Raw genomic sequence first — 23,812 nt, 5'->3', positions numbered from 1 at the left:
GCATGTGCATGGGCAGACCCAGCTAGTGTGGAAATTACGAATAGTTTAGAGGGATATGAAACTATAAATGTTCACTGCAAATCAAAAGATGATGATCTTGGGTTCCACATTCTCCCTATTGACAAAAGCTACAAATTTAGTTTTGGAACTAACATTTTTGGGGGAACACTGTTCTTTTGTTCGGTTCAATGGGAAAATGGTCCTTTATTGCATTTTGATGCATTTGACCAAAGTAGAGATTCAGGTATATGTTTAAACTGCCATTGGTATATTATGAAAGATGGACCATGTAGGTACGAATCTGGCATTCTCACATGGTATAAATGGAATTGATGTGCTTTATTTTAATTATCTATTCTTTTATAAAGACAAATGATAACCCTACACTTCTATCTTATGTTATACCTCCACTTACATTTTTTTTTATTACTACACCTTCTTAAACTTATATATTTTTATTACTCTTTCTTAAACTATATGTTGAGGCAATTGAAAAGTAGAAAAAAATTATTTAGAATTTTTAAAGCGTTGCGAGACCAAAAGGTAATGTTATATATACAATCGGTCGAAAATGAAATCTTACGTCGCTCAATCGATTGAGCGTCCAACCTTATTAAGATGATAAACGAAGGATTATAGCACCTAAAAAAATTTATAGTGACGATGTGAGTGAAGGACAATTGTATCCTCATAAGTTATTTTGAGCTTTCAGGACCCATAAGTTGTAAACCAAAAGCATTATATTCTAGAGACGAAATAAATAAAAGAAAATTTTACTAAATGATCCTTTATGAGTTGGATGTCATAAGATAAACATGTAACCCATTAGAAGTCAACTTTTTATTCAGAAACCGTTAAGGGTAGTTTTTAGGGTAGTTATATGTAATTTTTCCAAATATAAATTCAAATATGTAATTGTCCAAGGACGGTTGAAAATATAAATAGGTTTATTTTGATTTTACAAGAATGACAAATGGAACAATTCATACATACTAAAACACTGCAAACAAAAAAATCAGGGGTGATAAAATAAGACAATTCGAACTATTTTTGGCTTGCCAAAATTGAATCGAGCTATGCTAGCAATTAGAAAATGGTTTGGAAGATTCCCACCAATGTTATGTTGCTACTTCTAGAAGAACAACTCTCCAATTTCTTCTTTGACCCAAATTCTTTTGGAAGAAACACCCAACATGTTTTACTGTAGTAGCAAGATGTGGTATTCTATTCTATGTTTGCAATAACCCTAATTAAAAAAAAACCCTAATTTCTAACCTTGATTCTCAGATTACAAGTAGATAGAGGAATTGACAATGTCAATTGTAAACCAATTGCAACACGAACCTAGAAAATGAACTAAGGCAAATCAATGACAACAAAAACATAAACATGTGGTGCCTTTGCTTCACTCTTCTACCTTGCCTTGCTCCACCCTATAAAGATAGGGTGAGATTAGATTCAGACTATGAAAAGATAGTTGAGAGGGATTCACATTCAAAGTTTAGTGACGTTCGCAGTCTCACGAGGTTCACAATCTCGCAAAGTTCACACTCTCATAGTGTTCGTACTCTCGTGGTGTTCATAGTTTTACATTGATGTTTGCATTCTCACAAACGTTCGCACTCTCGCGGCGTTCACAGTCTCGCGAAGTTCACAGTCTCGCAACATTTGTACTATTGTGGTGTTCATAGTTTCACGATGGTGTTTGCACTCTCGCAACGTTCATACTCTCATGGCGTTTACACTCCCAGAAAAGCCAAAAACACAACATACAAACCTAATTTTGCGAGCTAAGTTAATTAACGTGTAACAAGCCGACGAGTTTGCATGTCTTGCCTTGCATCTGGTCTGACAGGTTGGTGGGCTGGATGGGCGAGAGTATTGTGTGTTGACAGGTTCAAACGCATTTCTCGACCTGCCTTTATTTAGTCAGGTACTTTGTTACTCCTAGGAAAAATGGTTAATCCAATGTTGATGGTTGCAATTTTCTTTCCTTAGTAATTTTCTTTATGCAATTTACTTCAATGTTCTTGTTACTTTATTGCAACTTCTCCGATCACCACATATACCACTTTGAGTTTTATCACTTTTACGCTACACCTCATTGATTGTTGTTGCATTTCCATTTTCATCTTTATAAATAAACCAAATAAAACAAAAATATAGACTAGTGATGCACGAGATTATCATTGAAATTCGAGTAATAAAGAGATTATAATAATTGAGTGTGTGGGTGAAATTGGTACACGAAATCAATAATCTATACACTAAATTAATTTTATCCATCGACATTGAGACGTGAAAACACCCCAGTTAGATTGAAAAATGATTTTTTGTTGTCCCTATGAAAAAGAACTCACATTAAGCGATTTAGTTTTGAGCAATATTATGATATCGATTGAGACTAAATCCCCGAGAAGCAAAGACACTTATCCATGTCACAATGTTGAAAAACTTTCCTCAGTTTCTCACCACATGATGATATCTTAGTCTATGTGACTTAGATCATCAGTGAAACAAGGAGATTTGTTACAACATAATTTTCAATCCTTAATACAGAAATCAAATAATAATTCACATAAATATCATCCAAGATATGTGACAACATATTCATACAAGTCTTCATCATTTTCAATAGTAATTTTCAAACAACATAATTTACATTTTGTTAAGAAATAAACTTTAAGTCTAACTCAACCTTACAAATTTGGCTTGTAATAAGATGATGTTTGCATTCACTTATATATTCTAAATTAACCTTATAACTAATTAATGTGAGATTTCAAAAATAATTCAATTAATATACAAATAATTACATCTATCATAAACATTCAAATATAATCTATTAAAGAGAAAAGCAAAGAAAAAGAAAGAAATTGGAAAATAAAAACCAGGTTTGAATCTATGTACTATCACTAGTACAAAAATAGTGTATAATGTAACACATTCAACGTCCAATCACAAAATAGTCAATGTTAACAATGATCAGTGACAGTATTGTAAATAAATTCAACTGGTAGACATCATGTAGATGTAGCATTCGACGTCTTAAACTAAATGACGTCCAACCATTAACACCTTCGACATTAAACTTTAACCAGAGCAAACGTATAACGTCCGCTCAGGCAACAACTGACGTCCAATCCAAAATAAATGAATACTAAACGCTCATATGCTTCCCCACATTTACACTTTAAATAGAGTTTCAGATCCTTTTGAAACCCTACACCTCCATTCACCAAACTTTTGGTTCCAAGTAGAGCTTTCTTATTCAAATTCATTTTTATAACTTTTTGTCTTTGGGTTTGTATCAACTCCTTCAAGTTTACAAAAGCAAGGCCTTTTGTTGTCTTTATGATCAGTTTTTGTGAAGCTTGAAAGTATGATACAAACCCAGAACAAAAAGTTAACAGATATGGATTTCAAAATCCTACTCCATTTTACATAACCTATGGTTCTTTTACTAGTTTGGTTTTCATTTTTTGCCTATGTTTTGTTATAATGTATTTCTTTTCGTTTTGTTTTCATTTCTAAACCTATGTTTTTTAAGAATGGATTTCTTTTTGAAATCCTTTAAGCTATTTGACGTCAGATTTAATGATAATTCGACGTCATATTATACTTTAACGTCGGCCAATTCCCAAGGTCGACATCCTTTGGTATATTTGAATGATCCATTTTACAACATAATTTTCAATTCTTAATTCACAACTCAAAAAATAATTCACATATCATCTCATATATGTGATTACATATTGATACAAGTCTTTAGCATTTTCAATAATCATTTCTATACAACATAATTCAAATTTTGTTAAGTCAAACTTACAAAATTAACTTGTAAGATGAGGTTTGCACTTACTTATATAAACTTGTTAACGGTTGAAAATATCGTTATCTGTGATGTAATTTTGATGCTAAATACACCGTTTTCTGCTTAGAAACATTCTTGGAATCATATTTTTCTGTTAAGTTGTGTGAATAAGAGAGTTGAGGGTGAATTTGATGATTTTATGACTAATTCCTTTTGTTTTGATAGAAAATGAGTTAATATGGAAAGCAGCAGGGATAAAGTGCTAAGGAGATAGAGCTCGGAAAGGTCCAGAAAAAGCACCAGAAGGAAGGAAGCTCGAGGTTGGGGCGCCCTTTTTGGAGGCTTCAGCGCAGCAAACCACCGCCCACCACCTGAGTGCCCCTTTTGGGGCGCTTGAGCGCCAACAACACGAAGCTTGGGCGTCCTCTAGAAGGCTTAAGCGCAGGAAGTGTCACTCACCAAATGCGAGACAACTCAACACATGATAGAGTTAATTCTAAGGTAAGGTCATAAAATTATTACCGATCATATAGGTCTTCAGTAAATATAAGTAATAGATTTTACTTTCATGATCAAGGTGGGATTGTTTTCTCAAACATTGTGACAACAGTTCACCTCTTTCACGACCTCACCTTATAATTTCTTTTAGTTTGATACAGGTGGAATTGTTTTCTTTTAATTTTATAATAATTATATAAATTGAACTACACTACAAACTAAATCAAATTGAATTATTTTAAATTAGTTAAAATATCTTATTTGTTTTTATTAATAAATGTTTTATTTTAAAATTTTCAAAACTTAAAAAAAAGAAACCCCAAACCCTTGTTCACCTCCCTCATTCTTGTTCACCTCCCTCATTCCGCTTAACCCTTTGTCTTTTATCTCTCTCACTCCAACCTTTTCTCTGTCATTTCTATTGTAGTCCCAATTGAAAAAATCAGAAACACTTGTCGTTAAACAATTTGTCTTTGTAAAGAGTTGAGTCATTGGCATATTCACTTTCAGGCAAAGGTTCATTCAAGATCTCTTCAATTTCACCATCTTTACTAACCTTTATAATTTCATCATCTGCATAGGTTGAATCATCATCTCTAAAAAAAACCCTCTAGGTCAATTACCAATTCCTTCGGATGTCATTATGCTCGTGAAAATTAATAAAATTATATACGACAAAAATTATAAAATGAAAACTCATTATAAAATCATTTTTTGTAAGAAATTGTTTAACGAGTGTTTCTGATTTTTTTCCAGGCCAATTACCAATTCCTTTGATGTCATTATGTTTGTGAAAATTGGATAAAATTAGATAAGACAAAAATTATAAAATGAAAACTCATTATAAAATCATTTTTTGTAAGATTGGTTAACCGCCAATGTTTCTGATTTTTTCAGTCGGGACTACATAGAATGACAGATAAAATGTTGAAATGAGAGAAATATAAGAGAAAGGGTTGAGAGGAATAAGGAAGGTGAGCAAGAGTTTAGGGTTTCTGTTTTTTAGTTTTGAGAATGAAAATTATTAAAATACCCTTAACCTTAAGACTTAGAATCTATGATATATAAGGGTATTTTTGTCTACTAAAACTCGATATACATTACTAAAATGTACCAATCGAAAAACAAGCATACGCGCATGAGCAAACCTATATATATATATAATATATATATACAATATATGTATATATATACATATGTACATATATATATATATTATATATATATATATATATATATATATATATAATATATATATATATATATATATAATATATATATATATATTACATACATGCATACATGCGTGCATACATGCGTACATGCGTGCTTGTGTGCGTGCATACATAGATACATACAAATATATATATTTATATATAAATGATTTGTTATTATTTTGATTTACCATTTTTATAGTTAACCACCATGTCTGGTAAAAGATTTTATTGTTGAATTAACCACACAAATCAACAATAAAGTGAAATTACAACATCATAAAAGATAAACAACTTCTATGTAACATTGACACAAACCAAAAATGACTAAAGAATATAACCCTGAAATAACCAAAAATATATTCTAATCTAATTCCTAAACCACCCGATAACAAAAAAAAATCAAAACTTTTTATCAACATTTAAATTAGATTATGTTTCTTACTTGAAGATGTATTGTTGGACTTTACTAAAATAGAACCAAACACAAATTAGCTAATGAAAAGGCAAGGAAGACACGCCCACAAAGTAAACAAATATCAACGATGACAAACGCTAAGTTAGGTGAAATGGTAAGTTTTAATGGAGCAAGCACATCAATGAAACAGAAGTGCCAAATGCTAGGTTTAGCAAAATGGTGCTTTTAATGGACCAAACACAACGAAGAAGCACCAATAAGCAAGACGAAGAAACTAAAAAAGTGAAGTTTCAAAGTGAATGTAGAAAGAATTAATGAAAGAGACGCTGTAACTAAGAAGATTGGTTCTCTAATTTTTAAACTAGTGATTCCATGTCAAAAATAAAAAAAAAATAATTAAAAATTCATTTACGGATGGGTCAAAATTGTGTCAAAATATATTATTAGCTGACAATATAGTATATCACCCTCGAGATGTTCTAACTAAGTATAGGGATATTTAGTAACATATGCCTTTTCCAATATTAATAACAAAAAGAGAGACTAGAAGGACAATTGTTATGATTGTATTTTAAATTTAGATACGAATATATATTTTTACATCCTTATTAGAACCTTATAATTTAAGGATAAATTATAGTGAACACGTGACTTGTATATAAAAAGTTATTGATTTCGTTTTAATTTCTTCAAATATTATAGTTAGAAGTTCGATTGACTAATAAAAAAAATTGGATATTAACTCGCGTAGTTGAAATCGATTTCGTTGCAATAAAATGACGCGGTGACATTTTTGTAATTATCATAAATATATATGCATTGGTTAAAAAAGAACCGAAGTCTAAAGGGGTCAATGGTTTCGATTCTATAAACAATTGAGATCAAATTTCTCTGTAAATTTGACTTTTTAGTTGACTCGTTTTTTGACTAGGTCTATGGCCTCAATTATTTAGAGAACTGAGGCCATAGAGTCATTATGCTTCGGTTATGGCATGAACTGAGACATACAATAATTAAAAATATTATTTTCTTAATTTTTTTGGGAGGCTTTAGGCTTCAATTCTTAATAGAAGTAAGCCAATAAAACTCCTTATTGCTTCGGTTAAAAAAATAGCCGAGGTAATAACATCCATTTCTAGGGTTAAATTTCTCGAAGTAAGAGAACCTCTTGCACATTTCTTCTTCGTTCTTCTTCGTTTTCTATATGATGTCGCCACTTTGCTCTCTTCGTTCTCCATTTTTGCGACCATCAACCTCAACATTTCTTTTATTTTTCTTTCATTATACCTTGATTAAGTACTTTAGGTATGATTTTCTTTCGTTTTGACAGATTAGTTTTATCCACAGATACTCTTTTGTGACATTTTCGTTTTAGCACCACACCCACCTTCAAGGTTAGTTTTGTTTTGTTTTAGCTTTTTGATAAACTTTCTTTTCGTTTGGTTTGGTTTGGTTGTTTGTTCTTCGTACATCATATACATTAAAACATAGGTATAGGTAAGACATAGAGTATGGTAAAATGAACTCGAAATGTCCTGAAAATTTGTCGGAAAAACTAAATAATCATGAAAACCCCTCACAAAACATTTCAGCTCAAAATTCAAAGTCTAACTATTTTAAATATTTTTGAAAAATTTGAAAAAAAATAAAATAAACTTCTAAAAAATAGAAAACGACATTTTCTAGAAAATCTAGAAGGATTACTCGCTATTATATGCAAGCAGGTCTTCTGTAATATGATGCTTCTATGATATGGAATGTTGAAGAAACAAAACTGTTATTTTATTAAAAAAAATTGAACTTTAGACAACGGTTATGGTAAAAATCGAAACAAAAAAGGGTTTATTGCCTCGGTTCTGGATCCAACCGAAGTAGAAAAGGGTCTATTGTCTTAATTCTAGATCCAATTGAGATAGAAAAGGGTCTTTTGCCTCTATTATTGATCCAATTGAGGCAAAAAACCTAATTTGTTTTTGGTTTACTGTTTTGGGTTTTTTGAACCGGGACAAAATCATAACATTTTTTGAACTGGGGCAAAATCATAACATTTTTTGCTTCGATTTTGAATCAAGACCCACCTTTTTACCTTGCCTGAATATATATCGGTTCTGGAACCGCTGTCGTATCCCTTCCATGCATAATGACTAGAAGTACATTATCTATTTTATATGATAATAAACTTTTCATTCAATAAAAGTTTACTTTATTTCATTAAAGATTTTAATCAGTTTAATTTTTTTATTTATCTATCAAATAATAATAACACATCCTTTGGTACTCTTTTTCATTAATTATTCATCCATTCCTCTCATGCATTTAATTAAAAAATAAACTCTACCTAATAAATTAAAACTTTTTATTTAAATTTCTTTCCTTATCTGTCTGAATTACACTTCCACTTTGGAATGTTAATCAATCATATAATCAATTATCTTGACATAATATTATATAATTTAATAAGTTTTAATTAAATGCCTTAATGCATTTGACTCAGGTCAAATACAACAGTGAAAAGACATTTTTGTCGTAGGCCATTAATTTTCAGCATATATATATATATATATATATATATATATATATATATATATATATATATATATATATATAACATATTCATTAGCAGAAAAAGAGCTATCAGAATCTGCAATGTCTGTGTTCACGAAAATTGTTCTATTGTTGTGCATGCTCACGTTGGCATGGACAAAAAGAACTACTGTGGAGATTACGAATAGTTTGGAGGGAAAAGAAAATCTAAACATTCACTGCAAATCAAAAGATGATGATCTTGGATTCCACCTTCTCCCTATTAACCAAAGCTTCCAATGGAGTTTTAAACCTCACTTTCTTGGGAAAACACTGTTTTTTTGTTCGTTTCAATGGGGAAATGGTCCTTTGTTATATTTTGATGCATACGATGAACCTAGGGATATCGATATATGTTCAAACTGCCATTGGTATATTAAGAAAGATGGACCATGTAGATACGAGGAACCAACCTATCGCAAATGCTATAAATGGAACTAATGTGCTTCATTTGAACTATGTACCCTTTTATAAAGAAAAATAGTAAACCTACAATTCTATGTCATGGATATTTATCTTATATTTCCACTTACATTTATTTAACTTTTGAATTATTAAGTATTACAAAAATATGTAATTTTACCAGGAATTGAAGACCTAACGTAAGATAAGAATAATGATGAAGAGAACGATAAAGGTAATATAAAAAAATATAATAAGAATGAAGATGAACAAATAGAATACAATTAGTAATTAAATTTAAAATAATAGAAAACAATTGTATCGATTAAAGAAAATTAACGGTAATACAAATATTTCTAACCTTATATTTAACCGTTACAAAATCATGGCTAATAAAAAATATTTTTTTTAATACATAATGACAAAATCATAAAAAAAAAATAGAATATTGATTCTTTAGCCTAAATAAAAATTTATTTTATTTAAAAATCTGATAAAATACAAACAGATTTTCTTTGTTTAACATGATCAAATTATAAGAGAAAAAAAATGAAAACACAATTATAAAGTGAAAGATTAAATGCGGAAAATAAAGAAGAAAAAAGAAAGTACCTAGGAAAAGAAAAGAAAATAATAGACGCAACATCACATGTTCTGAGATTTATTTAACATTGACTAAAAAAAATTGGAATTAACAATAATTTTTTATCAACAAAATAAATTCATTGATAAATTTGATTAATTAATGAATTTGTAAGACCCATAAAAAAAATATATATATATATATATATATATTTATAGTAGTAAATTTTAGTATTTTATTAGTAATAATAATTTTAATGGATGGAAAAATGTAAATTTTGGATATAAAATTATAGTAATTTTAGAAGGAAAGGTTCAAATTTTTAATAAACTTATTTAGTAAATTTTTTTTAATTGAATAGTAAAAAGTAAATAGTAAATAGTAAAAAGTGAATAGTAAAAATAAATTTTCAGCATTTGGATTCCTTAGCATGGAAGAAAGTAGTAGGTAGAAATTAGGATCAGATTTGGTGAGAAAAGGATTGAAATATTATTTTTAAATAATATTAAAATAATAAATAATATTAAAATATTAATGAATAGTAAATTTTTTTTACTATAAATAGCCATGGGAGGGAAGGGTATTTTGCACCAAGAGAAGAGAAATCAAGTGAGAGAAAGATAGAGAGAAATTTTTAGTTGCAAGAAGGGTAGAGGTTCTGAAAGGTTTCGGAGAAATAAATTCAGAGCAAGAGACGTCTGGAATAGAGGTAGGGGAGCTAACCTTTATATGTTTTTATATTATGATTTAATAGTTCTATGCTTTTATATTATGATTTAGTATTGTTTTATTACTATTCATATATTGAAATTCTGCTGTGTGAATACTGTTAATGCTTACTGTATGTTAATCTATATTGAAATTCAGTGTTAATATTATATGCTGTTGTTTTGAATCTGTAAATAAGAAATTTGTTAAAAACTAGTTGAGGAACACTTTGGCTAAGGAAAGACTTGGTACTTAAGTTGTCCATTGTGACGCACCTCTCTTTCCTGGAAGTCTACTCGACAAGTTTTTAACTTAAATCCTATTGAACAGATTTTGTACTGTTAAATTATTATGCAATATATGTTGTTGGAATGGAAATGTCTGATTAATTCATGTTATTGTGGTAGATATGAAATTATGAATTATAATTGTGATTATTGCATTTTATTATACTGCATTTGAATTTATGCATCTGAACATGTTATGAGTAGTATGGGGAGATTTTGTAGGGGTATAATGTGAGTTGAGGAATATTAGTATGGTATGAGTCTTGTGGAGAGATTAAGTAATATTATGGTATTTGTGTATATGTTGATGTTGAGGGTCCCGTAGTTGGAGGTTATCCTGATACTCTAATAATCATCTAGTCTCAAGTAGAGAGGGATGAATTATGTGGTGAGAGGAGCAGGAGGTCCTGGTCTATGTGCCGGTTTTGGACATAGTGAGGGGATTAACCTTGTGAATGGTATGAAGTATTTTGAAAGTGTATTTGTAAAAAGAAGTAGAAGTCATTACAAGTGCATAACCTCCCGTGACCGCTCATCAACGTATCATCCGGATGAGTGTCTATTGGGTATTGTGGTGTCTATTGGGTATTGTGAGACGAGTATCTAATAGGAATTGTGGTATGAGGGTGTCGAACATAATTATTATATGATGTTTATATCAAGGTAATTATACATGTTTTATAAATGATTTGTTGCATGTTAGCTCACCCTTACTTGTGTGTGCATGTGAATGCGATGATCGTATAATGCGTGATGTTATACGGGAGCAGATGAAGGAATGTCGTCTGATCCAATGCCAATGAAGAGAGAGACAGAAGAATAAGCTAGAAGAATTCGAATTATATTTATGAGTTTATAGTTGAAATCTGAGTTTAAAACATGTGTAGACATATATTATCTATGAATTTATAAGTGTGAGATTACGGGATATTACCGTAAATGTAATGTTACAATATATAAATTATGAATTATCCAGCGTGAGATATTGGGATGTTACATTAATGGTATCAGAGCAGTTCGTCCTTAGGATGACCTCTGTGTTGTGGGTCTTCCGTGTCTTCTCTGTGAAGAATTGAGTCTAAATGGTATAATTTACCATTTCCTCTAAATCTAGATAGTAGAGTATTGTGTCTAACTACCATGACTTTTACCATAGATGATTTTCCTTTCTTAATTATGAGGGTTTGAGGAAATATATTAGAATTAGTTAAAGCCTTGATAGGGAGATATAATACTAGAGTTTAAGTTTCAAAGGATGAGTGAAGATGTTGGTGTTTAGAAGTAAATTTTTAGAAGTTTCTAGAACAAAATTAATAGATGAGATATCTTACGTTTCACAAAAAGGAGTTGAGTTCAAAGGCTAGATTAAGATAAGCTTTGGATAAGCAGGAATGTGGCAAAGTTTGAGAAATCAGTTTGGTTTAGTATATCAGTAACGTTAGAAGTCAGAAGAGAAGGAAGTATTGATGAGAAACAGAGTGGCATTGTGTGAGATTGGTAACATGGATTGATGTATCAGCGATGATTGGAATCTGAAGAAAGAAAATGGTGGAAGATTTGAAGATAAAGTTTAAAATAAAAAGGGATAGGAATACTGAAGTAGATTAAGAATAAATCAAATATTAGACGAAGAAGAGTAAATAAGAAGTTGTATAAGGCATAAAGAGGATTGAGAGAAAGTTTAATAGGAGGAGAAATTTATAAGTTAAGAGAACACGAGGTCTTTAGAGAAGAATGAAGTATTGGAAGGATTCTAAGCTAAATGGATGATTAAAAGGAGATGGTTAGATTTTTTTCAGTAAATGCATTAGAGATAAGATTTGAGAATATGTGAATTTGGTATGAGGAGTAGTGGAGAAAATCCAGGTACGAAAATTTTGACTTTCGGCTTATGCAAATATTTGGTATTTTTATGATAGGATTAAAATGTCATGATTTATGGTTGTAAATTTTATTGATTTTGGAATATTAAAGTTAGTTGAGGTAGTGTAGGTTGAATTGATATTATTATGAACATGACAAGATAAGGAAGAAGAAGAGTTTGGAAATAGATAAAAAGGAGGGTTGCAATGTGATTAGGGAATTTGGAATAATTAAGAAGTTGTAGGTTGTGATTGGGGAAATTTCATCAGGTATAGTTATGTGGTAGTATTCAAACCTCAATGGTGATGTAAAGGATGAGGATGAGTATTTTAGGGATGTCTGACCAATGCAAGTGAAGGATAGATATTGCAGTCTAGGGTATGATCGAAAGGATAGTTTGGTCATGTTACAATATGTTTTTAGAAGTTTATGGTCTTCAAGAATTGTGAGTTGATTGTTGAACATTAAGTGTAGTTAAGGGTGAATGCAATATTACCGAGAATCAGATAAGTTCATCAAGGACGAGTGAAGGAAATGATGCATAATCTTAAGTGTGGAAGAGTTTCTATGGATGTTATAAAGCATACTCAATATAAGTATTATTTTTGGACAAGTCCTTGTTAAATGGGTATAGAAAAGAAAACATAAGGATGAATTGTTTAGTAATAGTGTTTTGGACTCCGTGTAATCATCAGAGTAATTAGAAATTTTACGGAAAATAGAAGTATAGGGTAAGGTGGAGCAATCTAGTATAAAATTTTGGTAACATAAGTGGCTTTTGGAGGCGTACGATTTCTAGGAGTAGAAACTGTATTAAATAATGGAAAGTTGTTACGGAAAAAGAATGATTCTTAGAGTTTAACAGGGTCATGGAAGTCTTAAATAGGGATCTATAAGGAGAATCACTTTCTTGTTATAGTAGGAATTAAAAGTTTTATGGAATCTTGTGATTAATAGTTTATGAGTGATGAGTTCTTTTAAAACATTAATGAATTATTTTGAGACTAGTGAGGTATGTTTAATGGTGGTTTTCATGGGGCTAAAAGTGTCAAGTAAAAGTGTTTTGAAGGTTTATGATTTTAATTTTTTTCGTGAATACATTTCAAATTTGACATGCTAGAAATTTGATGCACAAAATAAGTAGAGTAAATGAATTTACAAGGAAACTAGGAGATAAGGTGAAATAATCATAACTTTATTTCGAATTTTTGAATTTTCGAGGACGAAAATTTTTTTGTGTTGGGGAGAATGTAAGACCCATAAAAAAAAAATATATATATATATATATATATATATATTTATAGTAGTAAATTTTAGTATTTTATTAGTAATAATAATTTTAATGGATGGAAAAATGTAAATTTTGGATATAAAATTATAGTAATTTTAGAAGGAAAGGTTCAAATTTTTATAAACTTATTTAGTAAATTTTTTTTAATTGAATAGTAAAAAGTAAATAGTAAATAGTAAAAAGTGAATAGTAAAAATAAATTTTCAGCATTTGGATTCCTTAGCATGGAAGAAAGTAGTAGGTAGAAATTAGGATCAGATTTGGTGAGAAAAGGATTGAAATATTATTTTTAAATAATATTAAAATAATAAATAATATTAAAATATTAATGAATAGTAAATTTTTTTTACTATAAATAGCCATGGGAGGGAAGGGTATTTTGCACCAAGAGAAGAGAAATCAAGTGAGAGAAAGATAGAGAGAAATTTTTAGTTGCAAGAAGGGTAGAGGTTCTGAAAGGTTTCGGAGAAATAAATTCAGAGCAAGAGACGTCTGGAATAGAGGTAGGGGAGCTAACCTTTATATGTTTTTATATTATGATTTAATAGTTCTATGCTTTTATATTATGATTTAGTATTGTTTTATTACTATTCATATATTGAAATTCTGCTGTGTGAATACTGTTAATGCTTACTGTATGTTAATCTATATTGAAATTCAGTGTTAATATTATATGCTGTTGTTTTGAATCTGTAAATAAGAAATTTGTTAAAAACTAGTTGAGGAACACTTTGGCTAAGGAAAGACTTGGTACTTAAGTTGTCCATTGTGACGCACCTCTCTTTCCTGGAAGTCTACTCGACAAGTTTTTAACTTAAATCCTATTGAACAGATTTTGTACTGTTAAATTATTATGCAATATATGTTGTTGGAATGGAAATGTCTGATTAATTCATGTTATTGTGGTAGATATGAAATTATGAATTATAATTGTGATTATTGCATTTTATTATACTGCATTTGAATTTATGCATCTGAACATGTTATGAGTAGTATGGGGAGATTTTGTAGGGGTATAATGTGAGTTGAGGAATATTAGTATGGTATGAGTCTTGTGGAGAGATTAAGTAATATTATGGTATTTGTGTATATGTTGATGTTGAGGGTCCCGTAGTTGGAGGTTATCCTGATACTCTAATAATCATCTAGTCTCAAGTAGAGAGGGATGAATTATGTGGTGAGAGGAGCAGGAGGTCCTGGTCTATGTGCCGGTTTTGGACATAGTGAGGGGATTAACCTTGTGAATGGTATGAAGTATTTTGAAAGTGTATTTGTAAAAAGAAGTAGAAGTCATTACAAGTGCATAACCTCCCGTGACCGCTCATCAACGTATCATCCGGATGAGTGTCTATTGGGTATTGTGGTGTCTATTGGGTATTGTGAGACGAGTATCTAATAGGAATTGTGGTATGAGGGTGTCGAACATAATTATTATATGATGTTTATATCAAGGTAATTATACATGTTTTATAAATGATTTGTTGCATGTTAGCTCACCCTTACTTGTGTGTGCATGTGAATGCGATGATCGTATAATGCGTGATGTTATACGGGAGCAGATGAAGGAATGTCGTCTGATCCAATGCCAATGAAGAGAGAGACAGAAGAATAAGCTAGAAGAATTCGAATTATATTTATGAGTTTATAGTTGAAATCTGAGTTTAAAACATGTGTAGACATATATTATCTATGAATTTATAAGTGTGAGATTACGGGATATTACCGTAAATGTAATGTTACAATATATAAATTATGAATTATCCAGCGTGAGATATTGGGATGTTACAAATTTTACCTACAAATGTTTTCATAATATATATTTTATTTAATAGTGAATTTTTTATCGACAAATAAAATATATATTATAAATATATCTTTTATTAATAAAATTTATTGATAATTAAAATTATAAAATTAGTGGGTAAAATTATTGGGTAAAATTATTGGGTAATATAAATTGGTTATAAGTAGAAGTGATGTGAGTATTTTAAATTTTAAATTATGGATATTTTATTATTTTTTAATTAACTAATTCCCTAAATTATATTTATAACATTTATTTTAATTATAAGAAAATATTTATTATAAATTTATTTTATTTTATAATATTTTTTATCATTAATTATTGATATTTTATTACTATTTTAATTTTTATGTTAATTAATTCATTCATTTAAATTTAATTGATAAAATAAATTTAAAGTACACAAAATCATTTATTCCAAACAAAATTCTTTTATAATATAATATTTTTGAAACCATTACTTATTGATGTTCTATTACTTTTTAAATTTTTTAATTCATTTCAACTTATTGCTAAAACTAATTTTAATTGTAAGGAAACATATTATAAGATTTTTTTTCAAAATTAAATTTTAATATTTTTTCTCATTTATTTTTGGGTTAATTAATTAATTAATTTAAATTTTACTGCTGAAAACAATTCTAATTATAAGAAAACATTTATTCCAAATTCTTTTATAATATTCCCTTACCATTAGCTATTTATATTTTATTATTCTGTTAATTGTTGTTCTACATTCATTAGTTTTCCCATATGTTTTGTAAGTATTTTCTTTATCAAAATCTTTTGTGTCTTTTACAAATAAAATTAATAATCGTGTGCTAATTGGAAGTGAAACTGAAAGTTGTTCAATTCCAATCCTGTTAAGGAATGACACGATCGCCACTCATCTATGTCAATTATATGGATTGAATTAATTCATTTAGCACAACAACTAAAAGAGTAATAGAATATAAATAATTAACGGCTAGAGAAGATTATAAAAAAGATCATTTTAAATATATGTTTTCTTATAACTCAAATTATTTTTACCAAATGTGAATGAATGAATGAATTAATTAACACAAAAATTAAAAGGGTAATTTTTAAATAAATGTTATCTATAATTAAAATTTTAGAATAAGTCTTTTCAGTAACTCAGATCAAATACAACAATGAAAAGAAATTTTTTTCCTTCAACTTTATACCATTGTTTTTTAGCCTTTGTATATATATAACAGATTCATTAGTAGGAGCTGTAAGAATTTCCAATGTCTCTTTGTACGAAAATCGTTATCTTGGTGTGCATTTCTTAAGTTAGGATGGGCAAAAGGAATTACTGTGGAGATTAGGAATACTTTGAAAGAAAATTTAAACACTCACTGCAAATCAAAAGATGATGACATTAGATTTCATCTTCTCCATATTAATCAAAGCTTCCAATGGAGTTTTCAATCTAACGTTTTTTGAGAAACAATGTCTTTTTGTTCGTTTCAATTGAAAAATGGTCATTTGTCGCATTTTGATGCATACGACGAACCTAGAGATACCAATATATGTTCAGATTATCATTGGTATATTAAGAAAGATGATGTAGATACAAGAACCAACCTATAACAAATGCTATAAAAGTAATTATGTTCTTTATATGGAAAAATAGTACACTTACACACTTCTCATGGATACTTATTTTCTACTTCCACTTTCATTTGAATTATGTACACCTTTATAAAAAAATTATTATATTATAAAAAAATTTGGTATCAATATTTTTCTATAACTAAAATTATTTTTATCAATAAATTATAAATGAATGAATTAATTAACCCTAAAATTACAGAAGTAAAATAATGTAATCTCTGGCTGGGTTGATTCCACGATATATAGCGTGGGAGGAATTGATGTAATCTAAGAATAATGATGAAGAGAACTATAAAAGCACTGTGAACAAATATCATGAGAATGAAAACAATACATTTAGTAATGGCTTAAATGCTTACGCTTAAATGTTTACTTTGTCCCCACGTTAAGAGCTGAATTTTTATTTAGTATCTCCCTCTTAAAAATGAAGACATTGGATCCCTATGTTATGAAAAGTACGGCCACATCAGCGTGAACTTAACGCCGTTGTTGTCAACTTAACGAATATGACCTTATTCATACATTTTTCATAATAAGGGGACCCAATATCTTCATTTTTAAAACTGGATACTAAACAAAAATTGACCTCATGAGGATGAAGTAAGCATTTAAGTCATTAGTAATTAAATTTAAAATAATAAAAAACAATTGTAGCGATTAAAAAAAATTAATAGTAATACAAATATTTCCAGCCTTATATTTAACGGTTACAAAATAATGGATAGTAAAAGATATTTTTTTTTAATACATAACGACAAAATCATAAAAAAAAAAATATAGAATCTTTAACCTAAATAAAACTTTTGTTTAAAAATCTGATAAAATACAAACAGATTTTCTTTGTTTAACATGATAAAATTATAAGAGATAAAAATGAAAACACAAATATAAAGAGTGAAAGTTGAAGTGGGGAAAATAAAGAAGAAAAAAGAAAGTACCTATTAAAAGAAACGAAAATAAAAGACGCACCATTACATGTTCTGAGATTTATTTTATATTTACTAAAAAGAATTTGGAATTAGTAATAAAATTTTATCAACGAAAATAAATTCATTGATAAATTTGATTAATTAATGAATTTTACCTACGAAATTTCTCATAATATATATTATTTAATAGTGAATATTTTCGATAATAAAATATATATTAATAGTAAATTTTTATATTAAAAAAAATTGTCAATAATTCAAATTATAAAATTAGTTGGTAAAATTCTTCCGTTAAAGTGATGTAAGTATTTTTAATTTTTAATTAATTAATTCCCTAAATTTTATTTATCAAAGTAATTTTAATTATAGGAAAATATTTTTTAAAAATTTATTTTCTTTCATACTATACTTTTTATCATTAATTATTGATATTTTATTACTCTTTTAATTTTTATGATAATTAATTAATTAATTCATTTAAATTTAATTGATAAAATAAATTTTAATTATAGAAAAGCATTTATTGAAAAAAAAAATCTTTTATAGTATAATACTTTTTAAACCATTAATTATTGATGTTTTATTACTTTTTCATTTTTGTTTTAATTACTTAATTAATTCATTTAAATTTATTCCTACACTACAAAAATGTCTAATTTTATCGGGTTTTTTTACATTACCGGGGTTTTAACCCCCCTAAATATGTTTCCCGCGGTTACAAAAACCACTCGGAAAAACAGAGTCACAATTACCGGCAGTAATTATTGAGGTTTTCAAAACCGCCAGTACTTTCAGGGGTTTTCACGAAACGACCGATAATTACCAGGGGTTTTCCAAAACTGCCGGAAAATCATTTTTAAAAAAAAAATTATATACTTATATTTAGCATTCAATCAATTTTCCTGTATAACGAACAGATTCAATTGAACAAACAAAAAATTCATTTTATACATTAAATTGTATAATAAGATTTAGGTTTAATACCTCTTTTGGTCCCTAGAAAGGGGGCCAATGTTCAATGTGGTCCCACCTTTTTTTAGAAGTTCAATGTGATCCCATCTTTTGTAAAAAGTGTGCAATCAAGTCCTTTTTGGAAACGACATTAAGTTTTTAACGGAGCAGCTGACAGGGTGGACTGAAGTTAGCTACGTGGCTTTGCGTGGGTAATACGTGGCAGTGAGAGGGTGATACGTGGCAGTGAGAGGGTGATACGTGGCTGTGAGAGGGTAAATCAGAAGTTAGGGTTTGAGTTGCAGAGAAATTAGTAATTTGGGATTTCTTAGAAGATCAGAGAGGCGAAGAACATTGTCGTCAACGATACCATACTCCTTGATCCGGGCTATCTCTTTGCCATCGGAAACCAACTTCTGCTTTTTCACCACGAAGCCTTTGCACTGCTGAATCCTCATTTTCACCGAAGCAATGGAATCAGACTCCAACACGCGCATTGGGGTTACAACGCCATCCACAATTAGGTAAAATCAAGATTGGCTCACCAGAACAATGTCCCGACTGCCCTTCATATTACCCCTTCTCTTCGAAAACTGAACTCAAAGCAAACTCAGCAATTCAAATATCTCAAAGTCAATCACTCTTTTACCCTTTTTCTTGTTCCAGGTTCCCAATTTGCCTTACCTTATCTTACTCGTTTTCTGCTTTACTCCGAAATTTGTTTTTTGATGATACAACTCAATGGGACCCAAAGAAACAAAACAAAGAACCTGTTTTTGAGGTGCCCAGAAGGAAATTTTGATTGTGCTTTGGAAATGGACGATGGAATGAAGAATAACGTTAATAAAAAAAACAAAAGCAATAACTCTCAAATAAATGGTGGAAGTGAAGCAAGCGAGAGGGGACTCTTACCAAGAAGAAATCCCAAATTACTAATTTCTCTACAACTCAAACCCTAACTTCTGATTTACCCTCTCACAGCCACGTATCACCCTCTCACTGCCACGTATTACCCACATAAAGCCACGTAGCTAACTTCAGTCCACCCTGTCAGCTGCTCCGTTAAAAACTTAACGTCGTTTCCAAAAAGGACTTGATTGCACACTTTTTACAAAAGATGGGATCACATTGAACTTTTAAAAAAAGGTGGGACCACATTGAACATTGGCCCCCTTTCTAGGGACCAAAAGAGGTATTAAACCTAAGATTTAATACATTATTTGTACATAAAATTATATATCTTAAAAAATGCAGTAGTAGTTGGAAACAAAATGAGAATATGCATCTGGAGAACAACACAAATACTGAACCGAAAGTTTATCAATCCACTACAAAAAAAAAAAGCGCATTACCGAAGGCCATAATCCCTCGGAAACAGCCAAAAGCCGTTGGAAAAAGACATTTACAGACGGCCTACCGACGGACATCGAGCCGTCGGTAAATCCCTTGTCGCTAACTATTACCGACGACTTTTGCCCTTCGGTAATTACCAAGGGTCAAAAGCCTTCGATAATTACCGAGGGCCAAAAGCCTTCGGTAATGACATGAGATGGGTATTTACCGAGGGACAAAAGCCTTCGGTAAGTGGCACGAAAAAATAACAGTTTCCTCTGCACGTGAGCTGCCAACTACAAAGATTAAAGGAGCAATTTTATTTGTCTTGTAAGAAGTGGCACATCACTATTGGAAGCAAGAATTGATGTGACACACACGGTCTTGGAGAAAGTAAATGAACATGATTTGAATTGAAATGGAAGAAGGGGACCACATGTGCAAGTGTCCACGGTTTTCTCAAATAATATATGTGATTTTTCTATTGTGCAAAGGAGCTGCCACAATTCCTCACGGTAGTCATCTTCCAATTATAATGGGCCCATGAATAATTATTTTACAAGCAAAGTTTTGGATGGAAACAAAAATGGGAGTGCCACCTAGGATTGAAGAATGTTTATTTGGCTTATGACAAATGAAGGAGACCGTGAAATGATGGAGGGGCCACACGGTTTTGTTTTATATAGCATGCATATGTATTGGAATCAAATGGGAGATTGGAGAATTCTTTTTAGACTATGTAAGCCGTGCTTGATGGAAGAGGGGGCTACCAATTTGAAAGTTCACGCCCATGGAGCTCCAGTATGTGCTGAATTTTATTATTAAAGGGAGTAGTGTCACGGCCCCACACAAGAAATCTCACTTTGGGTTGAAGAGATGTCTGCATATTGTTTTACGGTGCTATTCCACTTCACACATTGGTTTTGATTCTTCAATTGAAAAACAAAAAGCACATCATGGCCCACAAATTGAAAGAATGTTCGGTTCTTTATTGCTTTCAAGAAGGAAGTCCAGAAAACGATTTTGAGAGGCAGCAGCAAATTTGGTCACGGCTTGGTCTTGGAGAAAGACCACCCACCATCTTTGAAGAAAGCAAACGGCCCTCATGAGAAGCACATTACACGTCGAACAACCACACACCTCTCACTGCAAATTAAAGAAGTTTTGGAGTGCACAAGAGAGCCAACACACGGCTCGTTGGAAGCAAGAAGAGGTGCAACAGCTGTCACGGTTGGAGAAGCAGCTCATGGAAAATTCACGTCCAGTTGAGATGGAAGAGAAGCTCACGGGCCTATAGAGGAGACAACATCATGGATTTATTTTTGGTGCTGTCCAGCCATATGGAGGCAATTATTTTCTTGGCTTACAAAATGTAGCAGCAACCACATCCAACATCTTCACGCCCACAGCCTTCACAGCAGATCCAGTAACGTGTAGAAGAGAACCAGCAGCACCAGCAAAGTCCAGCAAGCAGCAGCTGCCACACCCAAGCTCAGACTGTCACGGCTGGAAGGAGAAGTTGATCATCACCTTCACGCAAGGTGCATCCAGCAGCAACCACCTTGGACAACACACGTTTCGAGGCAGAGGAAGCACAGAGAAAAGAAATTAATCAATTGTTTATTTGGTAATGATGAGCAAATGTTTGTCTTCTTTTGGAAATGGTGCACGTAGAAAGTGGAGGGCAGAAAAGTAGAGACAACAACCGTAGGGGAGAGCACACAGAAGGGAGCATTTTACTTGGAAGAAAATAAAAGAGCCATGTGTAGAAGTGAAGTGGAGCAAGGCAGCAAGCACAATGTCATGGTCAGTTCCACACACACTCACGGCAGCAGCAAGCATGAGAGCAAGGAAGTGGTTGTTGGTATATAACAAAAGGGAGAGAGCCGTGTAGTAGAGGGTTCCAGAGACCAGAGAGTTACGGCCTGGGAGAGGTCCCTCATTCCAATTACAAACCAATCTTTCTCAATCAAACAAGCACATACACTGATGCCACAACAAAATCATACAGATTGAACAAACCAATTTTTAAACGAACAACTTACCTTAACCGAGATAGCCTTGACAGCGACGCCCCACAACGGCCACTCCAACGCAGCCCTCAACCAAGTTCCTTCAACCGTATACTAAGAAGTTAATGAAAAGTAGATGAAGGCAGCAACACTGTCTAGGCTTTACCAAAATGAACATGACAGTGTGAATGAAGTTCTGTGGAACTTACCTCCGACAAAGTCCCTCAACCTCCACACCACCAGCCCTCAACGAAAGAACCAACCTGGGACGAACCCTAGTGCCGGACTCCCCAAAACCACCACGCACCGTGAACCAACACCGATGGACGCACCACTGACCACCGTGACCAACCACCGCGGGTGACTCACCGATAAACTAACAGAGCGTGAACCAACGGAGGCAAGTGTGTGAAGAGAGGGAGGATACGCACAAAACGACGAGGCTGATGAAAATGAATTTGGGGCATGAGGAACCTAATTTCTGACTTAAGTTAGTGAGGTCCTTACCGACGGCTTATAAGCCTTCGGTAATTACCTCTATACCGACGGCTTCAAGGCCTTCGGTAAAATGCCGTCTGTAAATCCAAATTTTCCAGTAGTGATCTTATCCATAGACTCCAACTTACATGTTATTGCAAATTATGAAAATTAATTTTCTCAAACTGTGCAATCGGACAATTCAAAATTTAACACAAACGATTAAAAGATTAATCGTTTGTGTTAAATTTCAAACGAGAACTAAGGGTCACTCAATGATTTCATACTTATAATCTAACATGAAAATTATAATAACACAACTAATACATGCATATTCAAAAGCCAATAACACATGCAGACCTTAAAGTAAAAAACATGCATACACAAAACCCTATAAAAAAATTATTAACGAAGAAGCTAACCTGAAGAGCAGATTCATAATGAAAATGGAGGGACATGGAGGAGTGCACGACCTAAAACGTAGGTCAAAAAACGCCGCCCAAGAACACGCAACAAACTGCACCAAAACGCACCGAAAACGATTTTTAATCGGTCCAAATGAAAGATATTTCATCACTGAACAATTTAATCGGATTAAAAGTAAGATTAAATGGTCCAAAACAGAGAAAAACCAACCTGGAAATGCAACTTGCAAAGTGAAAACGCGAGGAAGACGATGAACAGTGAGCGTAACTCCTCGCGGGTTCGCGTTTTGGTATAAATGCCAATAGACGTCCGTTACTGGGATGCCCCGACGTCTATAATATTATAGACGTCGGGGTAGTAACTAATATGACGTCTTCTGGTTTAAAATATTGATATTCGCGGGGGGTTTTAAACGTCCGTTAGAGGGGGTCGGACGTCTATAATATTATAGACGTCCAGCCCCCTCCAGAACGGTCGTCTAAGACGCTGACAGGGTAGTTGAAGAGTTAATTGCGTTCAGCCTTTTAGACGTCCGTTCTGGAGGGGGCCAGACGTCTATAATTTTATACACGTCGGTGCCCCTCTAACGGACGTTTAAAA

General features: G+C 31.5%; 2 long non-coding RNA genes across 2 annotated transcripts; both read left to right on the top strand.

Moving 5' to 3' along the window:
* Nucleotides 1–10,106: 10,106 nt before the first annotated feature.
* On the top strand, nt 10,107–11,488 carry LOC148199144 (uncharacterized). Its single transcript, XR_015785581.1, has 2 exons — nt 10,107–10,221; nt 11,278–11,488. It is a non-coding gene; the product is annotated as an uncharacterized LOC148199144 (long non-coding RNA).
* A 2,561-nt stretch (nt 11,489–14,049) lies between these two features.
* Nucleotides 14,050–15,431, top strand: LOC148199143 (uncharacterized). Its single transcript, XR_015785586.1, has 2 exons — nt 14,050–14,164; nt 15,221–15,431. It is a non-coding gene; the product is annotated as an uncharacterized LOC148199143 (long non-coding RNA).
* Nucleotides 15,432–23,812: the final 8,381 nt, after the last annotated feature.

This window comes from Vigna umbellata, chromosome 4 (assembly GCF_029865625.1).
Source record: "Vigna umbellata cultivar VRB3 chromosome 4, Vumbellata_1.0, whole genome shotgun sequence".
Classification (NCBI taxonomy): domain Eukaryota; kingdom Viridiplantae; phylum Streptophyta; class Magnoliopsida; order Fabales; family Fabaceae; genus Vigna; species Vigna umbellata.
The sequence above is the reverse complement of the archived record's forward strand: the minus strand, read 5'-3'. Positions and strand labels throughout refer to the sequence as shown.